The following is a 12,698-nucleotide window of genomic DNA, read 5'->3' as shown; positions in this document are numbered from 1 at the left end:
GATTCTGTTAGTTTCACTGTCTCTATTTAGTTTCTGTTTCCATGATCTGTCCATTGGTGAGAGTGGGCTGTTAGTCTCCTACTATTATTATGTGAGATTCAATGTGTGTTTTAAGCTTTAGTTGCATTTTTTTCACAAATGTGAGGGTCCTAGCATTTGGGGCATAGATGTTTAAAATTGAAAGATCATCTTGGTGGATTTTTTTCCTTACTCTGAGGTAGTGTCTGTCTTTGTCAGTAAGGTGTGTTTTCTGTATGCAGCAAAATGCTGGGTCCTGTTTATGTATACAGTCTGTTAGGCTATGTCTGTTTATTTGGGAATTCAGTTTATTTATGTTGAAAGATATTAAAGACCAATGATTGTTGGTTCCTGTTACTTTTGTTGATAGAGGTGGTAATATGTTTGTGTGGTTCTCTTGTAATTGTTGTGAGAATATTGATTTCTTGGTTTTCCTTGGGTGTATTTTTCCTTCTTGCACTGGAGTTTTCCTTCTATTATCCTCTGTATGGCTGGATTAGTTGAATATGTTTTTCTCGTGGAATATCTTGGTTTTTCCATCTATGGTAATTGAGAGTTTTGTGATATAGTAGCCATGGCTGGCATTTATATTCTCCTATGGTTTGCATGAGATCTTCTAGCCTTTAGAGTCTCTATTGAGAAGTCTGGTGTAATTCTCATAAGTTTGTTTTATATGTTACTTGGTTTTCTTCCCTTACCACATTTAATATTCTTTCTTTGTTTTATGTAGTGTTTTGTTTATTATGTGATAGGAGAAATTTCTTTTCTGGTCCAATCAATTTCTGTAGGCTTCTTATATGTTTATGACCATCTCTTTCTTTCAGTTAGAAAATTTTTCTTCTGCGATTTTGTTGAAGATATTTTCTTGCTGTTTGAATTGGGAATCTTCAGTCTCTTCTATATCTATAATTCTTAGTTTTGGTCTTTATATTGTGTCTTGAACTTCCTGGATGTTTAGGTTAGGAGCTTTTTGCATTTTGTAATGTCTTTGATGGTTGTGTCAATGTTTTCTATGTTATCTTCTACACCTGAGATTCTCTCTTCTATCTCTTTTATTCTGTTGTGATATTTGCATCTGAGACTCCTGATCTCTTTGCTAGGTTTTCCATCTCCAAGGTTGTCTCTCTTTATGATTTATTTATTGTTTTTATTTCCATTTTTAGATACTGTCTCTCCTGTGAGCCTTATTCTGATGGGCCTTCTTGAGTCAGGCTGTCACTGGGTGTGGGAGGGGGTCTGGAACACCAGATCTTCCTTGGGCAGAGTTGTGGGCCTGGAAGGAAGATGTGTCTCTGTCAGGGCAGATAGGTCCTGCATCTGCTGGTCCCCATGGAGGTCCTCGTTAGGCCAGGTACTGGGGTGGGTGTCTCATCTGTGAGTCTGGTACTGACAGACCTCCTGGGAGTCAAGCTGTCTTGGGGGCTGGGGAGGGACTGGAGCATTCAAACTTTCCCCAGATGTAGTTTTGGACTGGAAGGAACTCCTTACTCTTTTCTTTTCTTTTAGTCTAATTCTCCATTTTCATCTTTCCAATTTGAGAGAATCTTCAAATGTAAAAAATACTCTGACCTTGGAAATATGAAAGAGTAAAGAAGGTCAATAAATGTCAAAATCTGGAGTTTTCATATTTAACATAAGGCACTATTCATACATCTTTACTTCTATTTAAAACTGGCTCATTTCTTTGAGTCTTTTGTATTCTTGTGTGTTAGAAAAAAATAAATATAGGCCTCCCAACTAGCACAAAGTTGTTCTTCCGATGTTGCATTTGTAGGGGCAGTCAGCATAGAAAGCTCACAGAAACTTGCAAATAGAATTATAGAATCAAAAACAATTGTAAAAGTGTATGTTCCATATATTTATAAAAAAACAAGACTATTTGCATATAAAACAATTCCTGAAACTGTATTCTAACATAATATTTTATGTTTTTTCTGATAAAAAAGAAAATAAATAAAATAAGAGAAATTCACTGCTATTTGGGAAATTGGTTGCAAATTAGACTCAATAGCACACAGTGTTTAGTATGTTACAAGATACCTTAAATCCAGGAATGCAGAAGCAGCCCAAATAACACATACTATTGTCTTTGCTCTTGGTTGCCCACTAGAACTAAATAGTAAAGACTTCTTGCTGGAAACAGCACACAGTTTGGATATAAAACAAAGGGAAATCCAGAAGGGATTGAACTTCAAGCTTCTCTCCTTGTGGCTAGCATCTATAGTGCCAGAAGGGAGAGGAAAGAAGTGCTGGGAGAGAAAAATTCACTCTCCTGTAGACCGTGACTGAGCAATCAGACCTGCCAGGAAGATGTGTGCATCAGTGCACTAGTCATGTGATTGTTGCATGCAATTAACCAATTTCTCATTAGATTTAAGGTCTGCTTGCGGGATGGAATATGTGCAAGCCTGGTCAAAAGTGTGGATGTTACAGTGCCCAGAGGGGAGCCGAAGAGGACATGCAGTCCTAGTGCCTTCTACGTATTTATGTCTTTACCCATAGGATTGTGTGGCTCTCAGTCCTAGTCAAAGAATTTGCTTTTTTTTTTTTGTAGTAGGTGATGATTTATAGAGAGGACATAAATGTGCGTACACACACACACACACACACACACACACACACACACACAACCTCTGGTACCACTGCCAAACTGGTCAGAGAGCTGAGAATAAGAAACTGTTGAGTGCTCAGCCCTAAATGGGACACTGATGTCACCTTCCCCCATCCCAAGGCTCTGGACTACTTCAGAACAGGAAACAAAGACATTGGAAGAGGCAGAGGAGAGGTTGGTGCAGTGTGAAAGGTTGTCTTCTGGGCATGGCATGGCTGTCACCGTCATGGACTCACAAGAGGCATGAATACCTATAACCAATAAAAAGAAGGAGGATTATTTGGGGTCAGCAGAGTTGAGGGATAAGAGATGGTAATGGGGGTGAATAGGATTGCAATGTACTTTATACATGTACGAATGTGTTAAAAACTTTAAATATAGTCAAATGCAATTGCTTTAAAGTAGAACATTCAGGTATAGTGATATATATGTATAATCCCAGCTGTTCTGAGGGGGATCACCTAAGCTATGAGTTCATGATCAACCTAGCAAAATATCAAGATGTTCACCTCAAAGGGAGGAAGATCAATGCTAACTTCAAAGGAACAGTTTTCTCATTTAGTCACTGTCTTAGGGTTTTCACTGCTGTGAGGAGACACCATGACCAATGCAACTCTTATAAAAGACAACACTTAACTTGGGCTGGCTTACAGGTTCTGAGGTTCAGTCCATTATCAACATGTCGAAAGTGTGGCAGCACCTAGGCATGGCACTGGAGTAGCTGAGAGTTCTACATCTTGTTCCAGAGGCAGCCAAGAGAAGATTGAATTTCTCAGACAGCTAGAAAGAGGCTCTCAAAGCCCACCACCCACCCTGTGACACATTTCTTCCAACAAGGCCATATCTACTCCAACATGAACCCACCTTCTAACAGTGCCACTCCCTGGGCCAAGTGTATTCAAACCATCACAGCCATTTGTCTATGCCCCAAAATTTCCCACGTATGATGTGATAGTAAATTTTACTCTCTCCTGTGCCTGGTGCCTGGACACTGTAATCATTCTGCTGCTTCTGGCATAGCAAGAGTGTACAGCACATGCATGGTCAATCCTCTCTGTCAGGCTCTATGTTATTTGTCTCTAGGGAGTCTGCTCCACTGTCCCCTCAGTTGTTTCCAGATGACAGAGTAGAGATACTTTGAGAAAGCACTCACATTCACACACATACAAAAGAAAAAGAAGACAGAACCTTGTGATTTCTATCCAGTCTGTGTCAACAGAAGAACTGGGGAATGTGTACGAACATGAACAGCTGGAATAAAGAGGTTGGGTGTCAAGTTAGAGTGAATCTGTGGATGCAAATTTACAAAGGAGAAATTCTTTATTGTGGATAGTATGTGCTAGTTCTAGTGGCTACAGTAGCTCTCACACTTTTCAAGCTTAGTTGAGTCAACCCTAAAGACTAAATTTCCCCATAGTAAATAAAATTTTAATTATGTTTTCCTGGGTTAGTATAGAAAAAAATTACCAAATGGATGGAAACAGTGTTTGACAACTCTTTGGTATAACAAAATGCCCTGATCAAAGCAACTTTGAAAGGTGAAAAGTTTGGGCTCTTGATTTCAGATGTTTCAGCCCAAGGTCACATGAACTCATTGACCTTGAATAGATTGAACTGCGAAAGAGTTACAAATATGCAATGAAGGCCTTTCACAGCCTGACTCATGAGGCTACGAGACATGGAGTAGATGACATCTGCCTGAGGTGCGTGGAATCTGGTTGCACCTTGAGACAAAGACAGTATGAGTGGAAGAAATAACAAGAGAATTCAGAATCTGGTGAATTTTCTCCTTACTCTGTATGGATAGAATGTTGTGTGTTTGCTAAAGTTTATGGGACTCATGGTTGAGTGGTCAGACGGTAATTAGAACTTTGGGGCCTACTGGGCTAGGTCAAGCATTCAATCTCCACTGAATCCCAAGAAGAAGCTAGAATATGTTTTTTGTTTGGCTGGTTGGTTGGTTGAAGAGTGTTGACCTTTGTAAAAGAGAAAATAAGTGAATCCCAGCATATGATTCCAGCAAGATAAATGTCACACAAAATCTTCCTATGTGTCACACACATCCCAAGCACCATGGGTTATATTTAAGATTACAGAGCTGTTTATGTATCAGCCTAGACTAGAACAATCAGAGATTGTTTCTTCTGAGTTTTCAGAAAACCTGAGATGCTTGTAATGAACCTTGGTAGTAGATCCAAGGTATATGGGTTTTGAGAGATCTTGAGACAATGTGTTTTCTGGAAGTGCAAAGAAATGAATTCATTTTAATATGCTCCAACCACAAGTCCCCTAGAAACTTTGCTGCATATTCTTGAATTGTACAAGTGTATGCATGATTTTGTATATATATATATATATATATATATGCATTTGTATATACACACACACATATATATGCATTTGTATACACACACACACACACACACACACACACACACACATATATATATATATATATATATATATATATATATATATATATATATGTAGAGCTTGAAGGTTGACTTTGGGTGCCATTCTCTGAAGCCATCAGTCTTGGAATTTTGAGACAGTCTCTCACTGGGATGGGAAATTTGGCAATTATGCTAGCCTCACTGGTCAATGAACTGCAAGGGTCTTCTGTCTCCATCTCTCTGGTGCTGGAATTACAGGTGTGTGCTATCACTCTTATACTTTTACGTTGCTGCTGGGGATCACACTTACGTCGTCATGCTTTCATGATGAGTCATTTACTGACTGAACGATCTACCCAACCTCAGATTTAAAAGGAATATTCCATTTGTTACTTTTTGAAATATTTTATCAAGATGTTTGGGAAGGTTATTATGTTCCATTCCTCTGATCCAGTATCTCCTGGTTTACAGTAGTAAATGCAACTTCCTGCCTGTGAAGTGAACCGTATATGCACCTGTACAGAAGCAGGTTACACTCATATTGCAAAAATAGGCACACATTGCCTGGGATTTTGGCATGTGACATGTAGTCAGTTTCAAAATATTGTTGATAATTCATCACCAGAATTAATATCCTGTCAAAGACCAGTTTCAGCATCCAAGGTAAACTGAGGCAGTATGTAGAGTTGAAGGTAGACTGGGACTTGTAAAATGATCCTGCAAGGGCAGTGAAATACTCTTTGTAGATTCCTTGAGGACCCATAATAAAGGGGAAAAGGGAATAGAAAGGGGGAAAGAATCACAACACACATACACACACACACACACACACACACACATTCCACTACCTTCACACATACACACATACACACACATCACACAAACACATTGGGTGGCTGGAGGAAATCTCCAACTACTTCACATACATACCCCCACACACAAGCATTTGGTGGATGAAGCAATGCTCCAATGAGCAAGCTCTAACAACTTTATTTTTCCCACAGAGCTCATATAGCCCAGCTGAATCTGTCAAGTAGTACAGAAATCACAATGTGGTTACATTCTACTTTTCTTTAAGTGAATGATTACAATGAGTATATGTAGAAAAATATGTTCTCCAACACCCTCACATGATCAAATGGTTTTTTTATGTATTATGAACTAAAATTTACTCCCACGAATCCACATACATTTGTAACTAAGCAACTTGTTATAGAGTAACAAAGTATAAGCAAGCAAGGTAATTTTCTCAGCCAGTTTCTCTTACTGGCAAAGCACAATCTGTGGTTACAAAGAAAGGATCAATTATTTTATTATTTATCTTAAAAACTAATCTTATACAAATCTAAACTTTTATATGACAATTAGTGATTTCTACTTTAAATCTCCAGGGTGCACATCTGCTCATTAACAATTTTTTATTAAATCATTTCAGGAAGCTGGGGGCAAAAAAATGGTTAGAAGTAATTGATCGTCATCTTGATCACCAGTCCAGCTTTAGCAAGAGAGGTACGCAGGTCAGTTCTGGTCAGGCTACCAACATTCTTATTTCCCAACCTTAAATATCCCTCTCTCACTAACCTACTGACCAAAGAGTGTACACTGGCTGGTCTGAGTTTCCCAGCACATATGTAACAGAGAACTACCTTGTCTGTCCTCATGGAAGATGATGAGTCTAATCCAGTAGAGACTTGATGCATCAGGGAGGCAGAAATGCCTTCAGAGGCAAAGGGGAGGAGACATGGGGGAAGAACTCTGCAAGGGGGAGCAGGAGGTGGGCAACATTTGAGAAGTGAATAATAATAATAATAATAATAATAATAATAATAATAAAACAATATATCTATTCCCACAAAACAAACAAAATACACCCTTCTCAATAATCAAAACTATGCCTTTTGAATTCTAAATTGTTCACTAAGATTTTCTACATCAAATCCACTAGCAAAACATCTTAACCTAACTTTACTAACAATCTGCATCTCCAAACTCTTTCTAAGGGTGATGGTCATGGCTAACAATCTGCCTCTCTACATTCTTTCCAAGGATGGTAGCTGAGTCATTAATCTTCTCCAATGGCAATGCTTGAAAAAGATCAATCATTAATATTGTAGGTTCCAGTGGCATTGCCCAGTGAGAGGCTGGAAACCCCCTTAGAGTTTCCATGCAACTCACAGATGTGAAGGATGTGATCTGAGAGCAGCAAGCAGAACAAAACTCTAATAGCATGAAGTTTCAGGACACACAGTCCTCAAGGCTCTGCCTCTCCAAGGCACACCCATCATAGTGGCTGTACCTGGAGGGTCCCATTCCATGAGTTCTAAAGCTCTTTTACTCTTCCTTTTGCATGACTCCCAACAATATCCTATTTCTAGAGCTATAAAAGCCAGCCAGCAGGGAAGGAGCTTGTAGCTCTTCCCCAACCTTACTTCTCTATGTCCTGTAGCCAAAACATGCGGTGCTCTCAGGCATATGCATTTATCATCCAATTCTGGTTCACAACCAAAAACAGTTGCAATAGCCTTATAGCTTGTGGGACCTTAATAGTCTCCCTGGCCAACAACTCATAGGGAGATAGCCTATCCTTAGCACCAAGATTCTTTTTATTTAACAACCATTTGGCTCCTGGGGATGTCCTTTTTCCCCCATGCATGGCATCTTCGTTGAAATTTGCAGTTTGCTGATTTTTCTGTTTTTTCCCTTCAGATAATTTTCCAAAAAATTTTTTTAACAAAATGTAGCAAGCTCTGTGAAGGGTCACTATCATAAGGGCATGGGTCAATTGGTTTTGGACAGCGATGGGTGTTCTAAAAATAAATTTTAGGCAGGCCCAATGAAGCATTAACATATCTCATCACATATAAATTTATTCTCACAAAAGCTATGTTGGGCACAGCAGCATGGATGGGAGACATTGCCCCATCCGGCCCTCTACAATTCACAGACATTTTCCATGGACCATCCTGCTTTCTCATTCTAGGGAACTGATGCTGCCCTGAGGTCACTGTTCCGACTGGTACTGGGGGTCTTGGTGAATCTGGATTGTACAGCTGGGCCCAGACCAGATCCAAAAGGGAGAATGGTTGTGCCTATCCATGGCACTGGCACCATGGGTCTTTCAAGGTGTACATGCATACCATACTCTAGGAAAATAATTGCCTACTCCTGGGGCAAGCTTGGTCCTTTTTTAACCTTTACTATTATTTACTCAGTGATGTCCTTTTTGAATGTTTGTTTGATGTTAACATCTTCCAGAAGTTCATTAGCTTAGTATTTGAGCTTCTGTTCATATTTTCTCTAGGATTTCTGTCTTGTCACAACAATTCATGTAGCATTTGCCTTAGAGTATCCAGAGCAGACTCCCTGTGAGCTCTCTTTTTCTCATTCCTTCTTAATTGTTCTAGGACTTTACAAATATTTTTCATTCTGTACAAAGTTATTCAGATCTATAAAAGATGCTTCTGCCTTTTAGGAACCACAGTCCACTATGGAACTTAGCAAAACTACGTAGTTCCCTTCCCAGTCCTGGGATCACTGTTGAACTAACATCTTTCTTAAGTCTCTGTGAATACAGTTAGGTCCTGCAGTGAACTGAACATGACACTCTGTCTCTAATGCCAAACTGTTTCTGCAATGCCCCACCCTCTTGTCTTCCAGTGAAGATGTCAGCCAATGATAATCAAATGTCTCTAATGTCTCATATAAACCAGTTTTGTCATTTCTGTTGTCCCATCTGTCATTATGAAAGTTTTGGTTCAAGGAGTGGTGTATAGTTTTATTACCATTCCTTTGTTTCCCTTGGATCTTGATCTGCCCCATGCCCTACTGCCTCATCTGACAGACTAGGGGAGGCTCTCTCTCTCTATTTGTTCAAATGTCCCAACTCAGCCTTTAATTTCAGCACTTGAGGGGCAGAGGCAGGTGGATCTCCATTAGTTTGAGGCTTTACAGAGTGAGTCCAGGACAGTCAAGGCTCTGTTAGACAGAGAAACCTTGTCTTGAAAACACACACACACACACACACACACACACACACACACACACACACACACACACCGCTGCCGCTGCCGCTGCCGCCGCCGCCGCCGCCGCCGCCGCCGCCGCCACCACCACCACCACCACCACCACCACCACAAACAACAATCAAACAAGCAAAAAAGTTCCAATTCAAGCAATTTAGATTCAGCGAATTCTCTGATCCTCATTAGTTTCCTGTATAGGGCCATTATCAAGCCCTCCTCCACCAACATGGGAAATAATGAATTTTCTCTCCCTTTGTACTGAAGGTCAGATCTGAGAGGCACCTTCAAATACCTCTACCTCACTCTTCCTCTCCACTGTCTGAGTCTTTCCCTGAAGTCCAGGTTCATGGGACCTGAGAAGGGATCTTTAACACAGATCTAACTTATATTCTCTTTCCTGTTGCATTTTCAGTTAGAAGAAATAGAAACATAGCACCTCTGTTTCATTTTTCCATTTTCCATATTTCCTGCCAAATAAGAGACTAAGGCAGAGGATAGATTCTAGGCTGTTTTCCTCCTATAATCCCTTACTGGACCAAGTTCTCTCTGGGAATTGAGGCTTAGTTGCATATCCTATTACCTACAACAAAGGCCTTGTAAATGAAGCCACAATCTGCTTGTGAGCCCTTCCCATACATGCTACTTTCAAAAGTTGGAATACATTCTTTGCTTCACCATATGGTTTGGAAACTTATGCTTCACCATAAGTCTTCCTTATATTGGTGTGTTGCCTCTCATTTATCAAGGAGACATGTCACCCCGTACTAAACAGAGGAAGACAGTCTCCATAGGAACTTCCTGGGACACTCTACTCTCAGATGCCTTGACCTTGTTTGTGTGCCCCACCACTCATTGCATGGAATAATGCAATCACCATTAAAGCAAGGAGACATACCATGCTATAGCATATGGGGATGGACCGCAATATTGGCTTGTTTATGCATATGCTCCATCCTCGTAGAACTCAGCCTTGCAGAGGCCATATGCTCCACTCCACCTCAACACATCCTTAGTTCTGCAAGTTCCTAGTCAGATGCCAATTGTGTTGTGTGATCTCCCCTGCAAGTTAAAAAAATGTCTGTGCACTGTGATAGGGCCCCAACGACAATCCAAAGAAACAGTCCTACCTAAGTTTAGCTAAGTTTAGGACTGAGTTACAGGAGCATGAGAGAGCCAATGGTGGCTGCATGCTTACTACCTACTCTAACAGAGATACAAACTCGTGAAAGCTGCATCCCTGGAGGTCCTACAGGCATTTCAGACAGATCTAGCAACATAATCTCTGCCACCCAGCCATTGTGTATAGCCTCTGTAACCTTGGTGAGAGACCTTTCAAAACTTGTAAATTTCAGTTGCTTTTGAGTCTTGCAAGTTGTGATTATTTCCTGATCCTTGTCTGTACCCCCTTTTCTCTCCAAGGGGGATTCTTTCAACTCAGAGGAAGTAGACACATAGCAAAAGATATGAAAAGTCTCAAAAAGTCACTTCCTGGCACCCTTGTTTTGAGAGTAAGTAGCAAATAGAGAAGGAAAGGAAGGATAAAGAACTATACCTCAGTTAAATTCATAGATCTCAACTCTTTGTAAAAATTTGTTTATTTATTAATATAAGTACACTGTAGCTGTCTTCAGACACACCAGAAGAGGGCATCAGATCACATTACAGATGGTTGTGAGCCACCACCTGGTTGCTGGGAATTGAACTCAGGACGTCTGGAAGAGCAGTTGGTGCTCTAACCTCTGAGCCATCTCTGCAGCCCCCAGATCTCAACTCTTAATGCTTACATTTTATAGGCAGTAAATTGCTGTCCAAGGATGGCAATTTTAGGGCAGCTTAATGTTTTCCTTCACAAAATGTATTGTCTGGCCTTAATGCACACTGTAACTGGAATCATTTTTACACAGAATATGTAGAATTAATCATCAATTAACTGGGCAATGCACTTCATTTTCTTAACTATTTTAACTCTATTTGAAATGCACAAATTTCTCCAAGGTGTTTATTTTACGAATACCATTTACTACTGATCATGACGTAATCATCCTCATGTACCACCTAAGTGAGGCTAATAAAAATGAGGGGACCATTTGTGTAATCTGGAATATTCACTTGAGATTCTGTGAGACACAGGAACTTCAGTAACATAGATGCTTGTGTATACTTGTTTTTTTTTTTTAATTTAAAAATCTCACAAATTTCAAGCATTAGAGAGGTGGTATTGAGCGAGATACTTTGGGGGAGAGCATGATACTAGATTGCAAATAAACATAGATATAGAGGTGGAATAAGAAAAGCAGAAACATTTAAGCCGGGACATCAGGGAGGAGAGCACTAATGAAAGGTATTAATACATGAAGAAGACACATGGAAACCTTCTATCACGAGGCCCAGTTTAAAAAGATAATTGGAGGGGCTGGGAGAACACATGTGATATAAAAGAATGGCAATGTCAAGGTCAACCCTTTGACACAGGGGTAGAGGTAGGAAATCGTGGGGAGTAGAAGGTGAGAAGTGAATCAACCAAAACTAAGAATTTACAAAAAAAAAAATACTTCATGAAACATGCTAACTTCAAAACTAACTTCAAGTCATAATATCTGTTTTAAAAATTGATTTCAATGGAGGCATGCTGCATGACTGTACAATGTTGTTTCCAGAAAATACAGACTATTAAACAAAATTGAAGTACCAGACAAGAGTTCTATAAGTTATTAGTCAGGGAGGACCATGGGCCTCCAAAACAGTCCAAGCTATGCCCTTGCTCTTGGTTAACCACTGTAACTAAATGGTAAGACCCTATTTCTGAAGATGTTGTACATTTTGGTTGTAGGACATAGAGAAAACCAATCTCAAATCGACAGGGAAATTCTTCTCTGTTGTCTAGTGTTCATAATGCTAGAATGTGCTATTCCTAATGCTGGGGAGAAAGACATCAATGATTTTACCCTGTGCTGGACCCTCTGTGCTACAGTGCCAGCATGCCCATCAGTACAATTGTGGCATGACTGTTATGAGGTAACCATCTGATTTCTGATGAGATTTGAGGCCTTCTCCACAGAACAGCATTTATCTCTGCACAGTACTATAAATCTTGTCCAAAGTCCATGGCTTTCAAGTTCACCCTAGGCCCTGGAGGGAGTTTCTACTAAATAACCATGTTTTCAAATTGCTTTCTAAATATTTGTGTACACTGTGGGCCTGGGACAGTGTCAACTTTGACCAAAACTAGAAGTAAGCAGAACCTAAAGAAGAGACATTCAACTGGTCAGAGTGCTGATAATAAGAATACTCAGCCCTAAATGGGACCTCCTTATGAGCTTCTCCACAGTAGCTGGGGGGACACTGGGGAAGAGGAGGAAGGAAAAATGCAAAGGCCAGAAGACTGGGAAGACTGATAAATGCTGTTTTCTGGAAAGGTCATGGTCATTGCACTCATGAGCTTACAGTAGCTGTCGTCCCACACAGGAACATGCCTATTAAGATTCCTGTGTGGGGGAGACAGGATCTCCTGAGACCCATGCCAGCTGAGGTACTGTTGGCAATTGATTGCACCTGGGAAAGCAGAGTCTTTTTTTTTTTTTTGGTCCTTTTGTGACATGGTGTGTCCACTAGCAGGTTTTCTACACCCCACTAGATGAGCACATACCCAGGCTC

This window comes from Rattus norvegicus, chromosome 11 (genome assembly GCF_036323735.1).
Source record: "Rattus norvegicus strain BN/NHsdMcwi chromosome 11, GRCr8, whole genome shotgun sequence".
NCBI lineage: Eukaryota > Metazoa > Chordata > Mammalia > Rodentia > Muridae > Rattus > Rattus norvegicus.
Note: the sequence above shows the minus strand (reverse complement) of the source record.